Source organism: Schistocerca gregaria, chromosome 4 (assembly GCF_023897955.1).
Source record: "Schistocerca gregaria isolate iqSchGreg1 chromosome 4, iqSchGreg1.2, whole genome shotgun sequence".
Lineage (NCBI taxonomy): Eukaryota > Metazoa > Arthropoda > Insecta > Orthoptera > Acrididae > Schistocerca > Schistocerca gregaria.
In genome coordinates this window covers 356,719,201-356,738,885 of record NC_064923.1, presented here as the reverse complement: position 1 = coordinate 356,738,885, position 19,685 = coordinate 356,719,201, and the positions used below count along the sequence as shown (strand labels likewise).

Below are 19,685 nucleotides of genomic sequence, written 5' to 3'. Positions count from 1 at the left end.
GCTACTTTTAAACAACTGCCCACTGAAGTAGATAATTTTTCAGTGCCTGGCGTATATTCAGTCTCTACACATTCTCCCGTGAAGTCGACAAAAATGCCCTCTAAATTCCAATTGTGAATGATAATAATGATGGTGGTGAGAGCACTGAAACTAGTTGGTATGAAACACTGCCTCTGTGAAAGTTTAGCGCTGTAAGTAGGCTATTTAGGTTTTCTTATTTGTAACACCACGTAGCGCTCTGTATAAAAATCACTGGCTGTGCTGTGTTCAGCCTGTGGCTAGTTTGCATTGTTGTCTGCCATTGTAGTGTTGGGCTGTTGGCTGTTAACAGCGCATAGCGTTGGGCAGTTGGAGGTGAGCCGCCAGCAGTGGTGGATGTGGGGAGAGAGATGGCGGAGTTTTGAAATTTGTAAGACGGGATGTCATGAACTGCTATAGACGTTATAACTTTTGAACACTATTGAGGAAAATACATTGTTTGTTCTCTATCAAAATCTTTCATTTGCTAACTATGCCTATCAGTAGTTAGTACCTTCAGTAGTTTGAATCTTTTATTTACACTCCTGGAAATGGAAAAAAGAACACATTGACACCGGTGTGTCAGACCCACCATACTTGCTCCGGACACTGCGAGAGGGCTGTACAAGCTATGATTACAAGCACGGCACAGCGGACACACCAGGAACCGCGGTGTTGGCCGTCGAATGGCGCTAGCTGCGCAGCATTTGTGCACCGCCGCCGTCAGTGTCAGCCAGTTTGCCGTGGCATATGGAGCTCCATCGCAGTCTTTAACACTGGTAGCATGCCGCGACAGCGTGGACGTGAACCGTATGTGCAGTTGACGGACTTTGAACGAGGGCGTATAGTGGGCATGCGGGAGGCCGGGTGGACGTACCGCCGAATTGCTCAACACGTGGGGCGTGAGGTCTCCACAGTACATCGATGTTGTCGCCAGTGGTCGGCGGAAGGTGCACGTGCCCGTCGACCTGGGACCGGACCGCAGCGACGCACGGATGCACGCCAAGACCTTAGGATCCTACGCAGTGCCGTAGGGGACCGCACCGCCACTTCCCAGCAAATTAGGGACACTGTTGCTCCTGGGGTATCGGCGAGGACCATTCGCAACCGTCTCCATGAAGCTGGGCTACGGTCCCGCACACCGTTAGGCCGTCTTCCGCTCACGCCCCAACATCGTGCAGCCCGCCTCCAGTGGTGTCGCGACAGGCGTGAATGGAGGGACGAATGGAGACGTGTCGTCTTCAGCGATGAGAGTAGCTTCTGCCTTGGTGCCAATGATGTTTGTATGCGTGTTTGGCGCCGTGCAGGTGAGCGCCACAATCAGGACTGCATACGACCGAGGCACACAGGGCCAACACCCGGCATCATGGTGTGGGGAGCGATCTCCTACACTGGCCGTACACCTCTGGTGATCGTCGAGGGGACACTGAATAGTGCACGGTACATCCAAACCGTCATCGAACCCATCGTTCTACCATTCCTAGACCGGCAAGGGAACTTGCTGTTCCAACAGGACAATGCACGTCCGCATGTATCCTGTGCCACCCATCGTGCTCTAGAAGGTGTAAGTCAACTACCCTCGCCAGCAAGATCTCCGGATCTGTCCCCCATTGAGCATGTTTGGGACTGGATGGAGCGTCGTCTCACGCGGTCTGCACGTCCAGCACGAACGCTGGTCCAACTGAGGCGCCAGGTGGAAATGGCATGGCAAACAGTTCCACAGGACTACATCCAGCATCTCTACGATCGTCTCCATGGGAGAATAGCAGCCTGCATTGCTGCGAAAGGTGGATATACACTGTACTAGTGCCGATATTGTGCATGCTCTGTTGCCTGTGTCTATGTGCCTGTGGTTCTGTCAGTGTGATCATGTGATGTATCTGACCCCAGGAATGTGTCAATAAAATTTCCCCCTCCTGGGACAATGAATTCACGGTGTTCTTATTTCAATTTCCAGGAGTGTAGTTGGCAGTAGTGGCGCTCGCTGTATTGCACTAGTTCGAGTAACGAAGATTTTTGTGAGGTAAGTGATTTGTGAAACGTATAGGTTAATTTAGTCAGGGATATTCTCTTGTAGGGATTACTGAAAGTCAGACTGCGTTGCGAAAAAAAAAAAAAAAAAAAAAAAATTATGTGTTAGTTTAAGCACAGTCTTGTATAATTGTTCTAACGGGACGTTTCAGCGCTACCAACGGATTCTCTAAAACTAACATCAATATGAGTATTTTCTTGGTAACGTCAATGAAAAGATCATTTTGAATATTGTTGAACAAACTATTTTCGACTGAGCCCTGAAGAACCTGTAACAATGAAGAAATTTATCGGCACGGTAGACTGAAACCAAAGCGTTCATTGCTCATCATTATAGGCATCCAGAAACTGGCACATTAATTGAGTTACTGACGTCCAGATACCCTGCAAGCTGAATCAGTGTCGCTAGTGATGATTGATGACTAAAATGTTAAAACTGTTTTTTTGGAAAACATTTATCTCAACGTTAATTGAAACACAGTGAGGAAGGACGCTCCTGGTTATCGAGAACTGATTTAAATGACGCCACTAAATGACGCTCTAAATGACACTATAAATGGTAATTTATTAGAGGTATATAATCAGTCATATACAATAACAAAGCTGTGGTACCTTATAAGCGAAGACCGAGCATAAACGCATCTCCCCACTAAGCCCATGAAAAAAGAGATACAAAATCTGGTGCCTTACTGATGCTAAGACAGGTTATCTTGGTGAAAGGATTGTAGTCATTTGTACTCTCCTTTGAAGAACAGCCTAGACATTGTTGCACTAGATGGCTATTTCGACTCGCTCATGGAAACCAATTTTGGAAAACTGAATATATTCTGTAGGTAGTAAGAATGAATAGAAAAGATTTTACAGAAATTTTGCGAGGTAAGATCAAGGCGCTGATCAAAGATTCAGTCGTAGGAACAAAACGACAAAACACTCATAGTAACAATTCTGTTTACAGCAACATCTTCTAAAGTAGTAAAATTTGTTTCTAGAAACTGATGAGTTGGTTCCATTTGCTACATAGCTAGTCCATGGTTTGAACAACTGTGTAATGGGTGGATCACTGATCACGAGCGAGAACGCTATGAAGATGGACGGTTATCTCTTAAATGGTAGCACACATTTCTTTAATTTTCTAGATGACGGAGCTATTGTGAATGCGTTTGTAATGCAAACAGCGGTCATAAGAAGTAGAGAGCAGCTAGCATATTGTTTACAGTTGCCAGGAGAATTAGTATCAAGTTTCGCATAAAGGAAACTACGTGGTTGTTCATCTGTTTTGAAAAAAACAGACAACATTAGCGTTTCTGATGAATTCAGAATTTCAAATTTAAGTGAACATCTGCTTAAGAAACATGGAGTACGGACCTAGCCGCTTGTGCGTACAATGGGGAAAAAACTTTTGTTCAAATTCCTTTGTCATTCTGTGTATAAGCCTATGTTCCAGAGTGTTCCATAACATCCAGTTATTAAACTTTTGTCAAGCCTTGTGAATAAAGGATCTATTCATTATTTAAATTTTTAATTTATTTCTCAGTGCTAATTTTTATAAGAACATAGTCCTAAAAAGTTCTGATTGTATCGTAACAAAATTTCCAAGAAAATTGTGTCCATAAAGTCTTTTTCGTAAAGCACAGACAATTAAAAAGAAGATATTGAACCACCAAACAGTTACCTGTAATAGGCATTGAAAAATGTGCTCCCCGAAAGGGTTAAGGTACCGTTAGTGATAATTAGACACAAGCAGCAAGACAAAAACAGAGAAGTTAAGAACCTTAGAATGACAATCAGATGAATCCTTACGCTTGAGACCACAGTGAGAACGTTACTTTATTGAAACACAACACAGTCCTTTGTTTTATTAGCGGCGTCAGAGTAGTTTAAAGTGAAGAGAGATTTCTAACTGCTTCATGACACAAGTTATCTGCTACATTCCTGAAAAAAATGAGAGACAAGCTTGTATTGCTAACAGAGGAGATGAAGCAAAGCAAGCGCTGTATCATGTATAAGATACAGAGGCGAGCGAGTGCACGGGACTTACCCTAGTTCACTGCTAGTAGCGTCACGTCATCGTAACGCGCCTGCATATAGTATTGCACCACATTTAACATAAAAGTAAAAATTAAGATTTGTGTGTAAAACTTTGTTAAAGTATAGTTCTATGTAATAATGTTTCAGGTAACAAATCTTAATGTTATAAAATTAGTAGTTTACGTAAAATTCACGTTTTGAAAGAAAAATAGGAGGCGCTAAATAATGACGCTAGGAAGCCAAAATTTGGTGAGAGGGTGCAGTAAGAAGTCATTAATGAGTGGTGCTGGTTTCCAAAACCATAAAACTAAAATTGACTCCAGAATCCGCGTTTTTCGGAAAAATCAGAGGCGCGAAATAATAGAGCTACAATATTGAAAATTGGTAGGATGCTTCAGTTCACCCTAATAATAATAATGGAAATACCACAATCAGTTACCTCTTCTAGTTTTTTGGTAATTTAGTAAAAACTACTTTTGTGAGTAAAATGTACATAAGCATTATAGATTAAGTACTTTAAATTTTAATGATAAAACAAATTCTTTAAGACCAATGATCAGATAGGACAATTAACAAAGCTACACCAAGTTTTGGTCTTGTAGCATAATTAAGAGCTGATACAAGTCTTGATAAAGCTATGGTTCAGAGGTAACAATCTACCGTTAGTTCCATTGTAAAGATTCTAGAGAGTAAAGTTTTAATTTTAGCGGGCTGAGATTTTCTACGTGCTTCTGTACTGCTCAGATGTATGTATACAAAAATTGAGAAGTTTGTAAAGCTATTATTAAATGTGATATTTAAGATTATGTGCCTGAGATAGCGATCATTTGGAGGCTGCAGGTAACTGCATAGGAATGGAAAGAACAGATGCTCTCTTGGCGGTGCGCGCCGGAGCTATATGGAAAGAGCGGCAGAGGCAGTAGGAAGCTCACTCCGCATTAGACCAACGCCTAGTCCACGCGAGCTTAACGTCCGATCGCGCCTCGCCTCGGGTGACGTCATAGCGGGCTGTGACATGCGCGTACTTAGCAATGTAAACGGACATTGAAAATCGCGAGGACTGTACACCGTCCTGGATCGTTTAGACTTCGGTAACAAACTGTTATTGTGCCGTCCGTGTGAAGTATAATTCCGCGTGGCAAGTGGTGACTAACTCCACTTTTAAGGCGAGCATTAATTAATTATTTTTTTTAACATTATTGCGAACTATTAATAGAGCACCGTTAGTTAGAGTAATGAACTATTCGGGAGGAACTTGCTGTAGAAGTCGCCTCTGAACTATTAAACGGTTGGCTGAATTAACAATATTTAATGTCTTTAGCATTTTCAGAAGTTTCGAGTAATTTGTGTGAGCCTTTAAGATAATAAAATCTTGTTTGGAACTTTAAATTTTATTGAAGCAGCCCTAATCCCGTGAAGAACTATGGATATTTTTCGTTTAGCTGGGCTGTACAGGAATGTGGCCGTGCAGACTGGGAACTAAGGTCAGTAAGTTTCCCTTCGCTTTCTGACTGGCCACCAAATTAGTTGCCAGGCTCGCGTGATTTAAGGTGGCAATGTTCAACTTTCATTCAACATTAAACAACGACTTCTTCGCCGTCCCACATATGTTGCATCGGCAATAGTCTGTTACGTGAAATGAACATTCAAACAACTCATTCGACGACTTCTTCGCCGCCCCACATATGGTGCATCGGCCGGGAAAACTGAATTAAAAGCAAATAAAAGTGCTCGATGTGTGAAAGCGATTGGTATAAATTAACGAACTCGGTAGGCAATAACAGGACACTGAATTGAACTAGTGTGGGAACAGTGTTACCAGTAAAGGCAGGTGTAGTGTATAAACAATAAGTGTCTACCGCTGTACGTTGGTTAGTGACGATGGTGAGGAAGGCGACGATGCTGGATCGCGGCTGCCGACGGCGCTGAGACTAAAGGAAGACGGTGCGTCATCGCGGAGCTGCGCTGATCTGCGAGACAGCTGCCGGCTGCGCCGAGCGGTCAACGGTGCCTTGCTGCCCCCCCCTGGAGCTATTGCAGTAGGCGAGTCCTGTGGCGGTACTCGACGCTACAGCTGCTGCTACTGCCTTCAATACGTCGCGACGCGTCGCATCACGATTGCTGGTACACCGCGACGACATCATTCGTCGAAATCAAGCATTTAAGTTAAGTCAAAGACTTTTAAAATATTTATTAACTGCTGCTAACAAACTAAAAGATATGGAAAGTAGTGTACATTTCAGAAGGGAACCGGTCTCTGACCAAGAATCCTCAGGATCAGGAATTGAGTTTAATGAGGATGGTTCCATTAATCCCTCAAATATTGAACTAGAACGTAATTTGTCACCAGTAAATTATGACTTTAATTTAAATGAGAGTGCAGGGATGCAATCAATAAGTGAAATAGAAGTCAAAAGGGAGCCAGTAGAGTTGCTAACTTTGTCAGGTAGTGAAACTGAGCTCAATATATCTCCAGCTCAGTCAAGTCAAGAGATACAAAGTATCAAGGTAGAAGCTCCGGATTGGATACAAATACTGTTTGCCAAACTCGAATCAAACCAAAATAAAATTGAGGCTAAAATTGAAAATAGTAATAAAGGGTTGGAAAATAAAATTGAGGCTAAAATTGAGGATAGTAATAAAGAACTAAAAGAAGAGCTGCAATCAAAATGGAATAGTTTGAATTACAAGATAGATGCTATTCATCATGACATTCAAGTAAAAGTAGGGCAACAGTTAACTAAAATGCATAGTACTTTCAAATGTGAAATAGATCAAATTCAAAAAAATTATCAAGAGGCAGATGAACTTTTGGAAGTGAGGTTGTCCGAAAGATTGAGCAACGAGTCCAAACTTTGCTCTGACAAAGTTAAAGAGGTACAAATTAAAGTAGATACTTGTCAGAAAAACATTGAGAAAGTAAAAGAAACCTGTACCGAAATTCGTGGTGCAGTGGAACAAAGATGTTCTGCCAGGATAGAAGCAGTAGAGTCACAAGTAGAGGAATTAAATACTAACATTGCTAACCTAGAAAATAGAGTAACCTCTGTTAATTCTAGTCATTCTACTGTACAGCATGTGACTTCAGTTGACGCCGCTTTTATAGGGTGTCGACAGTTTTTGCGCTTTGATCCTGATAAGTACATTCACCCTCTTGAATTTTGGAATGACTTTGAGGATGTTCTCCCCAACACGTGGTCAGAAAGAGAAAAAATTTCATTTATAAGAAGTCATTTGTCAGGTGATGCTTTGCGATGGTCAGCGGATGTAATGATCAAATGTAAAACTTTATCTGAATTTAAGTCTGCATTTCTCAACGAATACTGGTCACATAACAAACAAAATGATGTGTTAAGGGAATTCTGGAGTGGTAAGAAGTTTTTCCCAGGGCGTGAATCAGTAAAGGATTTCGCTAGGAAGTGGGTTTCAAGACTGTCACATTTGACAGAAAAGATGAAGCCAGATATGATCATTATGGGTTTAGAAGGTAAGCTGCCGTGGTACTGGCAGAAGAGGATCATTTCCGCCCCTAGAGATAATATAGACAAATTTATTGAATATCTGGAAAGAGTGGAAAGAGTAGCTGCTGCTGAGGAGCAGGTGCAGCAGAATAACAAATCTTCTAACAATCACGTACAAAATAATGGAAACGTGAACGTTAGAAATATGGAAGTTAGGCACACCAAAACAAACTATCGAAACCAAAGCCGTGGCAGAGGAAGAGGGGGTAGATACTCACCACGCTTTCGTAACAACTACTATGACGAAAGTGGAGAAGTAAATCCTATGCCATTAAGACAAGAAGGGAGTCATGATGCTACTATATCTAGTGGTGTCACAGATGAACACAACAGGCCGCGTGTGGGAAACTAAATCCCGTCTATGAGGAAGCTGGCGCTCACCAGGCGGTAACAGTAACACAGCCAGTAACGGAAACACAATCAGCCAACATACACAGACAGACAACATGGATGACGAAATAAATACAGATAATACCAGTGATGTGTTAAGCCACTCTCACAAAATAGTGGATAGTATTTTGGATACACTAGAAAAATGGGTCAAGGAAGAACAGGAACTCAAGGTAGATAATGGGGAAGAAATAGATAATGGGTTTGAGTCTGATGGGAATAATGATGAAGTAAAAGCTTACATCTTCGATGAAAATGGCAATCTAAAAGCTGAAGTAGAAGTAGCAGAAGTAGAATCAGTACTGCAAAACTTTAGAGAGGAGGAAATGATGAATGAAGGGGGTAGAAATAGTAACGAGGTGAAAGAATCTAGTAGCTGTGTAAACGTGCCACAAATGGTTGAAGGTGACGACATTCTTATGAACAGCAATATTGCGCAGGGACGCAGTTGCTCAGAGGTAGAGGATAGTTTGGCTGATGTGCAGCAAACAAAAGTAGAAAAAGTCGTCAGATGCTTCGATTTAAAGTTAGTGGACAGATTAGAGAAAGCAGCTAAGATTATAGAGCATGATGAGCCCCAGGATGTAAATGTAAATGTAATTGCAACTGATCAGAATTACTTTAGCTGGAAGAACATAGAACGAGATTTATTAGACGAGGTTTGTGAGCAACCTGTTCAATGTAAAATAACTCACCCTGTTATCAAAGTAAACATATCAGGAGTCACTGTGCGTTGTCTGCTTGACAGTGGCAGTGAAGCAAGTGCTTTATCACAAACATTTTTTGACACCATACCCAATAAAGAGAAGTTAACAATTATGAAAGTAAGTGGCTTAAAGATTATAGGTGCTACTGGAAAAGTCTCTAGACCAGTTCAACACGAAGCTTTGATACCCATTGGTATAAATGACGTAGTAATAGATCATCCTTGTTTGATTGTGCTAGGCTTAAGTGTTGATATGTTGATTGGTACTGATTTCTTATCAAAGTACCAGGGAAAGATCAATTTTGATCAGAACAACTTAATTTTAACTTTACCTGACTCTAAAGTAATGAAACTTGGGAACTGCCTATTAGAGTAATAAAGAATAAAGGATACTTGCAGGAAAATTTGGTTTTCAGTGAGAATGAGGAAAGTGCTAAGGTTGAAGAAAGACACATCCTAAAGGAAATAGAGGAAAAGGTACAATCAACAAAGCAAATTGCTGACGAACAAAGATCAGAGTTAAAGAGTGTGTTAACTAAGCATAGTAATGTATTCTCAAACGCACCTGGTGAAGTTAAAGGTTATGAATGCCATTTGAATATCAAGCCTGGGAAGGTATTTTTTAAGAAGCCTTATCCAATACATGATGCAAGGGCTTCCCCCACTAGTTTTAAAATTGGTGAGCTAGTGCTGGTCAAAACAAAAGATAAATCAAAGAAAATTTCTGCAGAAACTAAAAAGTTTATGCATGTATATCATGGGCCATTTAGAATAGTAAGTAAACCTCATGCAAATGCCTATCGTTTGGAATATCCAAAGAGTAAGAGAGAACTAGGTCTAAGAAATATTGTGGATGTAAAGGAATTTAAAATTAACAGTAATTAATTACTGTAGGGAGTCTGCCACTCTTTGGCGGATACACGGTTTGGCGTACCGTGCAGTCCCAGCTGGGTGAAACTTTATTTCCTTTTCAAGTTTCATTCCCTTCTTCTGGTCTATCATAACAGGTAAGAATCACATATGTCTTCATGTTGTATATATGCTATTAGGTTTTAAGTATTCTTAGTAAGGATCTACCTAGTGAATGGCAAAACAAAAGTCTGAGTACCAATAAGAGGCAAACATGGCTAAAATAAATAAATTAAAATATTTCATGTAATTGTAAAGGGTTAGAAACTACAACTAAGAGAGACACTTTGCAGTATACGAAGTACGGTATGAATATGAATAATCCATGAGATTATGCAGAAGGTAGTATGTTGCTAGAAATAAGGTTGTCTGAAGGAAAACAGCGTAAGAAGGTAATGCTCATAGAGGCAAGCAATGGCGTTTTAGAATTAAATAAATGGAGATGTGTGGAAGTGGTGTGAGGATCGCACCAAATATATAGAAACAGGACGTCAATAGGCTGACAAAAGGAAAAGGGAGAAAGAAGTGGAGAAATGAAGTATTTTGAATCTGGAAGAAAAGGGAGAAAATGAATAAGGTGAAGAAGTGAAGTAAGTAAATTGAAGTAAATGATGTAGGATTAAAGAATAATTCCCTCACGTCTCGTGAAATGGTGAAAAACGCTAAATCTTGCTTGAGGCAAATAAATAGTTAAACAGACAACAGAAACACACAAATATTGGAAAATGCATAAATTTGGAATCGGTATACTGAAAATAACTAATTTCTTTAGTAATTCATACAATAAAGCAAAGTGCTGGTCAGCAAATGACTTCTTTGATGAACTAATCCATACGATAATTAAGCCAGAGTACATTAAAACTAAAAGGTTACTCAATTTTCTAAGTTGAAGCAAGATCTTAATATATTAATTTGCTAAAAGAATTTTCACTATTTAGGAACCTAAAAGATTATTTATGAAAGAAGAAAGTAGGAGCTATTGTATCAGATACGACTTAGTGCTAAATGTCTTTCTGACAACTTCACAATTAGTAAAATAGTGCCAGAATATAAATTATAAAATGTAATTTGTCCTACCTTAGATATAAGTTGAAAACAGAAACTTAGACTGTATTGTCTGTTTCTCAGGGACATGCAGGCTGCATGAATGACTGACAACAAGCGGTAGGGAGATTGGAAGTAGAGACGCAAACCACAGTGAATACAATTTCCTCCCACAATTTTGTCAATCAGTGAAATTAAATGAGTGTTACAATAGGACACCCACCACAGTGCCGAGTATTATAGTAAAAGAAAAATGTGAGTGCGTTGCAGTGATAAAAGTCGTGTGTATTTTCTTTTTCAGGAAGAGACTGATTTTAAAGAAAAAAAAAATAACTATTTTGTAACCATTGAAAAATTTATATTTCCATGTAAATGTATGTAAATAATTTGTGAATGTCTTCTGTACTAGGTTTTCTATGTATATATGAGTATGGTTATTTTGTGTATGTAGTAATAAGGAATTTCCTAAGAAGAAGCAACTTAAGTTGAAAGAGGTATACTAAAGTAATCCATCGCTTGTTTGTTCTTTTAGAAATTTAATTTTGTTTAAAAATAGATTTTCACGAAAATTAAAAAGGGGGTGATGAAGCAAAGCAAGCGCTGTATCATGTATAAGATACAGAGGCGAGCGAGTGCACGGGACTTACCCTAGTTCACTGCTAGTAGCGTCACGTCATCGTAACGCGCCTGCATATAGTATTGCACCACATTTAACATAAAAGTAAAAATTAAGATTTGTGTGTAAAACTTTGTTAAAGTATAGTTCTATGTAATAATGTTTCAGGTAACAAATCTTAATGTTATAAAATTAGTAGTTTACGTAAAATTCACGTTTTGAAAGAAAAATAGGAGGCGCTAAATAATGACGCTAGGAAGCCAAAATTTGGTGAGAGGGTGCAGTAAGAAGTCATTAATGAGTGGTGCTGGTTTCCAAAACCATAAAACTAAAATTGACTCCAGAATCCGCGTTTTTCGGAAAAATCAGAGGCGCGAAATAATAGAGCTACAATATTGAAAATTGGTAGGATGCTTCAGTTCACCCTAATAATAATAATGGAAATACCACAATCAGTTACCTCTTCTAGTTTTTTGGTAATTTAGTAAAAACTACTTTTGTGAGTAAAATGTACATAAGCATTATAGATTAAGTACTTTAAATTTTAATGATAAAACAAATTCTTTAAGACCAATGATCAGATAGGACAATTAACAAAGCTACACCAAGTTTTGGTCTTGTAGCATAATTAAGAGCTGATACAAGTCTTGATAAAGCTATGGTTCAGAGGTAACAATCTACCGTTAGTTCCATTGTAAAGATTCTAGAGAGTAAAGTTTTAATTTTAGCGGGCTGAGATTTTCTACGTGCTTCTGTACTGCTCAGATGTATGTATACAAAAATTGAGAAGTTTGTAAAGCTATTATTAAATGTGATATTTAAGATTATGTGCCTGAGATAGCGATCATTTGGAGGCTGCAGGTAACTGCATAGGAATGGAAAGAACAGATGCTCTCTTGGCGGTGCGCGCCGGAGCTATATGGAAAGAGCGGCAGAGGCAGTAGGAAGCTCACTCCGCATTAGACCAACGCCTAGTCCACGCGAGCTTAACGTCCGATCGCGCCTCGCCTCGGGTGACGTCATAGCGGGCTGTGACATGCGCGTACTTAGCAATGTAAACGGACATTGAAAATCGCGAGGACTGTACACCGTCCTGGATCGTTTAGACTTCGGTAACAAACTGTTATTGTGCCGTCCGTGTGAAGTATAATTCCGCGTGGCAAGTGGTGACTAACTCCACTTTTAAGGCGAGCATTAATTAATTATTTTTTTTAACATTATTGCGAACTATTAATAGAGCACCGTTAGTTAGAGTAATGAACTATTCGGGAGGAACTTGCTGTAGAAGTCGCCTCTGAACTATTAAACGGTTGGCTGAATTAACAATATTTAATGTCTTTAGCATTTTCAGAAGTTTCGAGTAATTTGTGTGAGCCTTTAAGATAATAAAATCTTGTTTGGAACTTTAAATTTTATTGAAGCAGCCCTAATCCCATGAAGAACTATGGATATTTTTCGTTTAGCTGGGCTGTACAGGAATGTGGCCGTGCAGACTGGGAACTAAGGTCAGTAAGTTTCCCTTCGCTTTCTGACTGGCCACCAAATTAGTTGCCAGGCTCGCGTGATTTAAGGTGGCAATGTTCAACTTTCATTCAACATTAAACAACGACTTCTTCGCCGTCCCACATATGTTGCATCGGCAATAGTCTGTTACGTGAAATGAACATTCAAACAACTCATTCGACGACTTCTTCGCCGCCCCACAGAGAGGGAAAGAAGAAAATACACATCCAGGTATTTTTGTTAAATTACTACTGTTGCAGACAATACATTATATGTTTTTATTCCTCTGTTTTACCCCATCCTTATAACACATTTACCTGAAGAAAATCATGCATTGTTTAATGGTGCTGGAATTAAAACTATCAGATACCTCTTTAAATAGCAATATCAGTCTGCCCTATGGGGAATTCGTGAAAAAATGTTTTATAAATACCGCAGCAATTTTACATCTGGCTTAATTCCTATTTTCGAAACAGTTCTTCCCTCAAGGTGCACAATTTGAAGATGTTCTAAAGAAATAGCGAACGACATGGAAGCGCAGTCGGACTAAAGGAAAGAGATCTGGATTTTTTGTCTTTGGTTTTCGACGGAAGCACTGATGTAAGCGATGCTCACCTCTGCCGTGTTTGCGAAGTGTTAAAAATGGTTCAAATGGCTCTGAGCACTATGGGACTTAACAGTCCCCTAAACTTAGAACTACGTAAACCTAACTAACTTAAGGACATCACACACATCCATGCCCGAGGCAGGATTCGAACCAGCGACCGTAGCAGCCACGTGGTTCCCGATTGAAGCACCTAGAACCGCTCGGTCACAGCTGCCGGCGCTGCTGCTACGGTCGCAGGTTCGAATCCTGCCCCGGGTATGGATGTGTGTGAGGTCCTTAGGTTAGTTAGGTTTAAGTAGTTCTAAGTCTAGGGGACTGATGACCTCATATGTTAAGCCCCATAGTGCTTAGAGATATTTGAACCATTTTTGATTTGCATTACATTTCTCGCATACGCTCGACACAGGAGTTTTCTGTGTTCACCTATGTCATGATTATTTTTGACGACATGTCGAGCCGGACTTGTGAATCAGAGATGTATTCATTACGCTACGAATTTGCGGGCCGAGGTTCAAGCTCCCTTGTAGGTGCTTATGAAATTAGTTCCTTGCGTAACACACAGTGTTCCGACAAATTAATTATTATTTCAATATTACAACGTTGCAGTTGATATGACGAAACTGCCAGTGAGGATCGTTTATTTGCAGCACTTGCTGTAATAAAATTTGGTATATGATCGTTTTACAAGATCCATTCCAACGTTGGCAAGAGTCAGCACGTATAAGCTACAGTTACGTTACTGTTAACGAATAGTGTTAATTTACCTTTGCTGTTTTATCACTATTGACCATTATATGTTATGGTTTATAATATATTATGATGAAATGGTGAAATTCATTGGAGAACTCTCCAACCCTTTTGAGATAAAAACTGATGGACGGCAACGACATGGACTTCCCCACTGCTATTTAATTGCCCATTGAGAAAGTAGTCAGAGAGTGGAACATGAAGACCTGTAGCAGAAAAAAAAGCCCTCAAAATCAATTGTCTGGCGTTAGCAGATAAAGTGGCCCTGGGAAGAACCCAAAGAACGGATCTACGAACTACAAAAACAAGCAGAAAAAATAGGTCGCAAAGTCTCCTTAAAAATCCCACCCAAACATGTTAAAGTTGGAGAATAAAAATAGATGTCGTTAAAGAATGGATCAATTGGAATGTCCTGGAGAGCAAGGCAATGGAACCTAGAAGAACTGCAGCTGAACTAGCTTCCATCTCACTAAAAACAAGTAATAAAAAGTCACTCTTATGGAAAGCAAAAATAAGTCATGAAACGCAGTAATCAAACCGAAGGCCCTGTATGCTGCCGAAATACTGTCCCTCATCAGCCATGGCCCAGTTGACAGGGTGGAGATCAAAAAAAAGGGAGACATTAAGAAAAATCCTTGGCCCCCGATTCGATCTATTCCAGAAATAAAACTCTTTACCAAACTACCGAAAAACTCAGACACAATAAGGAAAATAAGAATTTAGTTTTATGGACACATCCTCAGAATGAACCCAAATTGATTTTTAAAAATGTGGGACTACTTCCGCAACAAAACAAGTCACCCAAACTGCTTAAAGGAAACGGAGATAGGCTTAAGAGAACCACGAATCACAGAAAATACGTAAAAGTGGTAGTGTAACACCTAGAAAACGCTAAAGAAGGAAACAAGTGACGACAGAAGATAAGAAATTAATGTTCTTGCTGCTGTTGCCATTTATCTGCACGTTAGCTCCCGCACAATCGCAAGAGAAAGTGGCACGTTTCAGACAAAAGTTCTAGCATTCTCAATCGACAAATGTTCCATACCTATCGCATCCCTCTCTCTATATCAAGAGCTGCATAGAACCTACTATGGGAATCGTGTTAACTTCTGTACTTGTGGATTAAGACAGGATACTCGATATGTATCACCTATACTCAGCGGTGAAGCCAGGTTTACCAATCACGGCCAGGTAAACCGCCAAAGCACGCACTTTTGGCCTGCTGGCAATCTTCGTTGGTTTTGTCGGTGAAAGTCAGCGCCCATGGAATGTAAGCGTTTGGTATAGGATAATAAACCTTCAGCTCATAGGTCCGTGTTTCATAGACGTCAGCGCCCATGGAATGTAAGCGTTTGGTATAGGATAATAAACCTTCAGCTCATAGGTCCGTGTTTCATAGACGTCAGCGCCCATGGAATGTAAGCGTTTGGTATAGGATAATAAACCTTCAGCTCATAGGTCCGTGTTTCATAGACGGATCCGTGTTTCATAGACGGAACACTGAGCGCGCTCAAGAGACACAGCCTCCTAACAGACAATCTTCAATGGATGCTAGAAGACGTTCCTCTACAGAGCGGGAGGAACCTGTGGTACCAACAAGATGGCTGTTCAGTTCATAGGGCACGATGTACTGCAGAATGTCTTCACGAATTGTTTCCAAATCGTTCGATTGGACGCAAAGAAATCTTGGCCAACCCATTGCCCGGGTGTGACGTCTGTGAACTTTCTTATGCGGGGAGAGCTGAAAGACGCTGTCTACAAGAACATACTAACTACGCCCGATGATATGCAACCTGTTAGGACACCTCCGCTGAAATGCTGGCACGTATGCAACAGTCGTTCCATACCAGACGGGATTCGTGTACTGCCGCTGCCGGTGATCATTTTGAATACTATCTGTGATGGTCAACTGTCTCGTTGTTTTGTATATATTGTATATTAACCGGGAACCTAGAAACGACGGAGAGGCTTCGTCCCCGCCGCAGCCACTGTGGTCCACAACCCCACGACGACTACCGCAGTCCACTTCACCCATCCGCGGCCCTACACCGAACCCAGGGTTATTGTGCTGTTCGGCTCCGGTGGACGCCCCAGGGAACGTCTCATAGAGTGTAACCCCTATGTTTGCGTGGTAGAGTAATGGTGGTGTACGCGTACGTGGAGAACTTGTTTGGGCAGCAATCGCCGGCATAGTGTAGCTGAGGCGGAATAAGGGGAACCAGCCCGCATTCGCCAAGGCAGATGGAAAACCGCCTAAAAAACATCCACAGACTGGCCGGTTCACCGGACCTCGACACATATCCGCCGGACCCAGGCGCTCCTTCCGCCCGGAAAGCCGTGCTTTAGACCGCACGGCCAACCGGGCGGGCTAAATGTAACTATCTCGTTACTTGTTACAAGCCACATAACTAGTGTATGCACTAGTGGTGTTATTTAGTGTGTGCTACCATTGGTATTGTACAAGTATCTGTGAGGAAACTTTTCAGATACGATATCTCGTAAGTGACGCGCACTAGAATCCTGCAACGAACCCAACTGACATTCTAATTCACACTCTTTTAGTTTCTTAATATCAGTAGGCATTGTTCCAAATAAAAAGTAGGTTTCCAAAAAAAAATAGCTTTATAAGTACGAGGGTTGGAACTTTAATAGTGGCAACTATTTATTTACAGCTTGTACAAAACAGACACTTGTTTAAAAGTTTTACTGACCTTCAAAGTAGTCACCAGCATTATGTGTAACCCGTTGCCAGCGATGTGGAAGTCGTAGGACACTATTAGCAGTGCCAGTTGACTGTTGACAGTTCGAGCGGGTCTATTGCCCGACGAATTTGTAGCAGTTCTGGAAAATTGTTATAATGAAGGTTTGAACAGCCAACCGCGATTACGATTTAGTTTAACTTTTCGATTCAGAACGTTCAACTGTAAGACAGGTTACAGGAGAGTACCACACATTCTTAAAGTCTATTGTGTGCGAAGCCCAATAAACGTTATCCTGGCCAGACTTATTTTTATCATCTGCTACGTCTTATTTTAGGCTGTACTACAGTCATGTAACAAATCATTGTGGTGAACAACGAAAACAAGTTACCACATTCCAGTCACCAAAACCGTGAAAAAGGCGACAACAAAAATTATTAACCAGCATGAAAGTTGTTACATCTGCTGTTCTTCAAACCGAATAATTTTTGTACCAATATAACGTCGTCTGGCTAACTTTTTTCACTTTCCTGGTCGTCTATTCTGATGCGTCTATTACTCTTTGCATCTTTTCTAGGACTACAAAATTAAGGTAAGCAAACGAAACGTAAGACTTAATTGCTTGTCTGAAAGAACATACCATGTTGACGATCCACATATCGTGTCCAGCGAGCGGTCTAGACGCTCAGTGACATTGGAGACTGGAGAAGGTCCGCCCAGTCAGCTAAGATGGAGATGGCCAAACCTCAGTATAACGTTCTCAACCAGCACCATCGCTACTGTGTCGGCATCTTGCCTTTCAATGCGTTCAGCTACCACAAACTTCGCGAGAGCAATCTGAAACGTAAGGATATACTTTCTACCTTCGTCTGTCTGGTTTAAAGGATCTACTATGTCAATGTCACATCTTTCGAAAACGTATTCAGGAGTCTTCGTGATATCTAGAAGCATCTTAATGTGTTTCCTAGTGAGCTTATTCTTTTGACAACTTCAGCATTTCGGGTTATATTCTTCTATATCTTCCTTCATACCATTCCATACTCAGTACTTCTTTATTGTCTCAACGGTTCGTTCTATGCACTGGTGGTCACCAGTGGGAGAATCGTGAAACTCGTTTAATATTGTGGCTTTTTCAGTCGCACTTATTTCTCCAGTCTTTCCCGACTCAGCTGTTTCTTGTTTCTGGATATATTTTTCTATTTCTTTGATGTAGTTTTCACATTCCTGAATAATACCTTTTACCGTTCTTGGTTGAGCTGTTTTGTGACCTGAGTCCTTGTCAGCCATGCCTGCTGCCTGCTCGTGTGCACCAACAGCCCTGTTGCCAGCGCCTGCTGGTGGGTTCCTGACCTGTGTCACAGCTTTCTTTGCATCGTGTCTTGACCTAGGCTACTGTCTCCTTCTGGCCGCGCACCAGGTGCCCTGGCCTCTCTCACACACGAGAATGCGTCGACGACTTGATTTCGTTTGCCACACTTTTTCGGGATACGATAGTCGTATTTCAGCAGCTATAACCTAACTTTTATCACTCTGGGTGACGGATATGATATACTATTACCCAGTTTAGAGGTCTATGGTCTCTACATATCAGGATGTTTCTTCCAAATACATATGATTTGAAATATTTCACTGACCAAAAAATGGCCAACATATCCCTCTCAGTCATACTGTAACCTCTTTCTGCCTTGTTCGGCGTCCTTAAGGCATATGTGACAGGTGTCACTTCCGATTTTTCCCTGACTTAAAACAACTCCAATAATTGGCAGGCTAGCATCAGTGGTAATTATGAAGCCCTTTCCAAAGTATTGGTGGACTGATCAGGTTCTTGCTTGACACCCCTTATTTCTTTAATAATTCATGAAGCAGCTTCGCGATTTTGCTTAAGTTGCTTGCAAAACGCCAGTAGTATGCCACAAGGCCTAAAAAGTCTTTAATTGCTTCATTGTTTTGGGCCGTGGAAAATCTTTTAACACTTTCTGTGGATCGGGCCTCAAGCTCTGGGCGACAAAATATGACCCAAACTTCACACTTCCTTTCGCAAAAAGTCACACTTGTCCACTTGTAGCTTTAAATTGTAGAATCTAAGGCTTTTGAATATATCCGCCAGCTGCACATTATGTTCCTCTAAGGAAGAGCCAAATATTATAACGCCCTCCAAACAGATGAGCAATGTGTCACCTTGTGGCCTCGTCAAAATGGTGTTCATTAACTTCTGAAATGTACTAGGAGCTGTGTTTTAAGACCCATGGGCATTCGTGTGTACTTGTAATGGCAGTATGGTGTACTGAAATCCGTCTTTTTTTCGATACTGTCCATCTCAGAAGACGTGATAACGCTAAGCCGAGGGTCGAGATGTACTTTGCCTTTCCTAGACCGTCAACAATTTCGTCTATTCTTCGCAATGATTACACTGAATTTAGGGAGAGCTCATTAAGTCGCCTATAGTCCTCCACTATTCGTCACTTTTGCTTTCCACTGGTATCCATCTTTTTCGGAATTAAAATCAAGGGAAAATTCGAACGACTTTTACTTGATACTATAATGTTATCCTCTGATACCTTTTCAATTTTCTGCTGGAGCATCTCCTTTTGCGCTTTCGTTATTCTGTAGCGTCACGAACATGTCACCATATCTTTTGCTTCGGATAGCAGTTTAATTTAGTGCCCGATACTACCTTTGTAGAGATAGGTCCCCAGGCAAATAGAAAACATTGATCTACATGGTGCATAGCTATGATTGCTGCCTTATCTTCTGCATTCAGATGACTTGTGCGAATGTTCTCCTTTACTACACTTATTCTTGATTTCATCTGTGGCTTATTTTTACTGAGACAACTCACACTGAACGATTGCCGCGACAATGTCTG

At 40.8% G+C, this 19,685-nt stretch overlaps 1 protein-coding gene across 1 annotated transcript in view; it reads left to right on the top strand.

The window, feature by feature from the left end:
- Window positions 1–19,685, top strand: part of LOC126268100 (proton-coupled amino acid transporter-like protein CG1139) — a 70,323-nt gene that overhangs the window by 913 nt on the left and 49,725 nt on the right. The window lies entirely within an intron of this gene.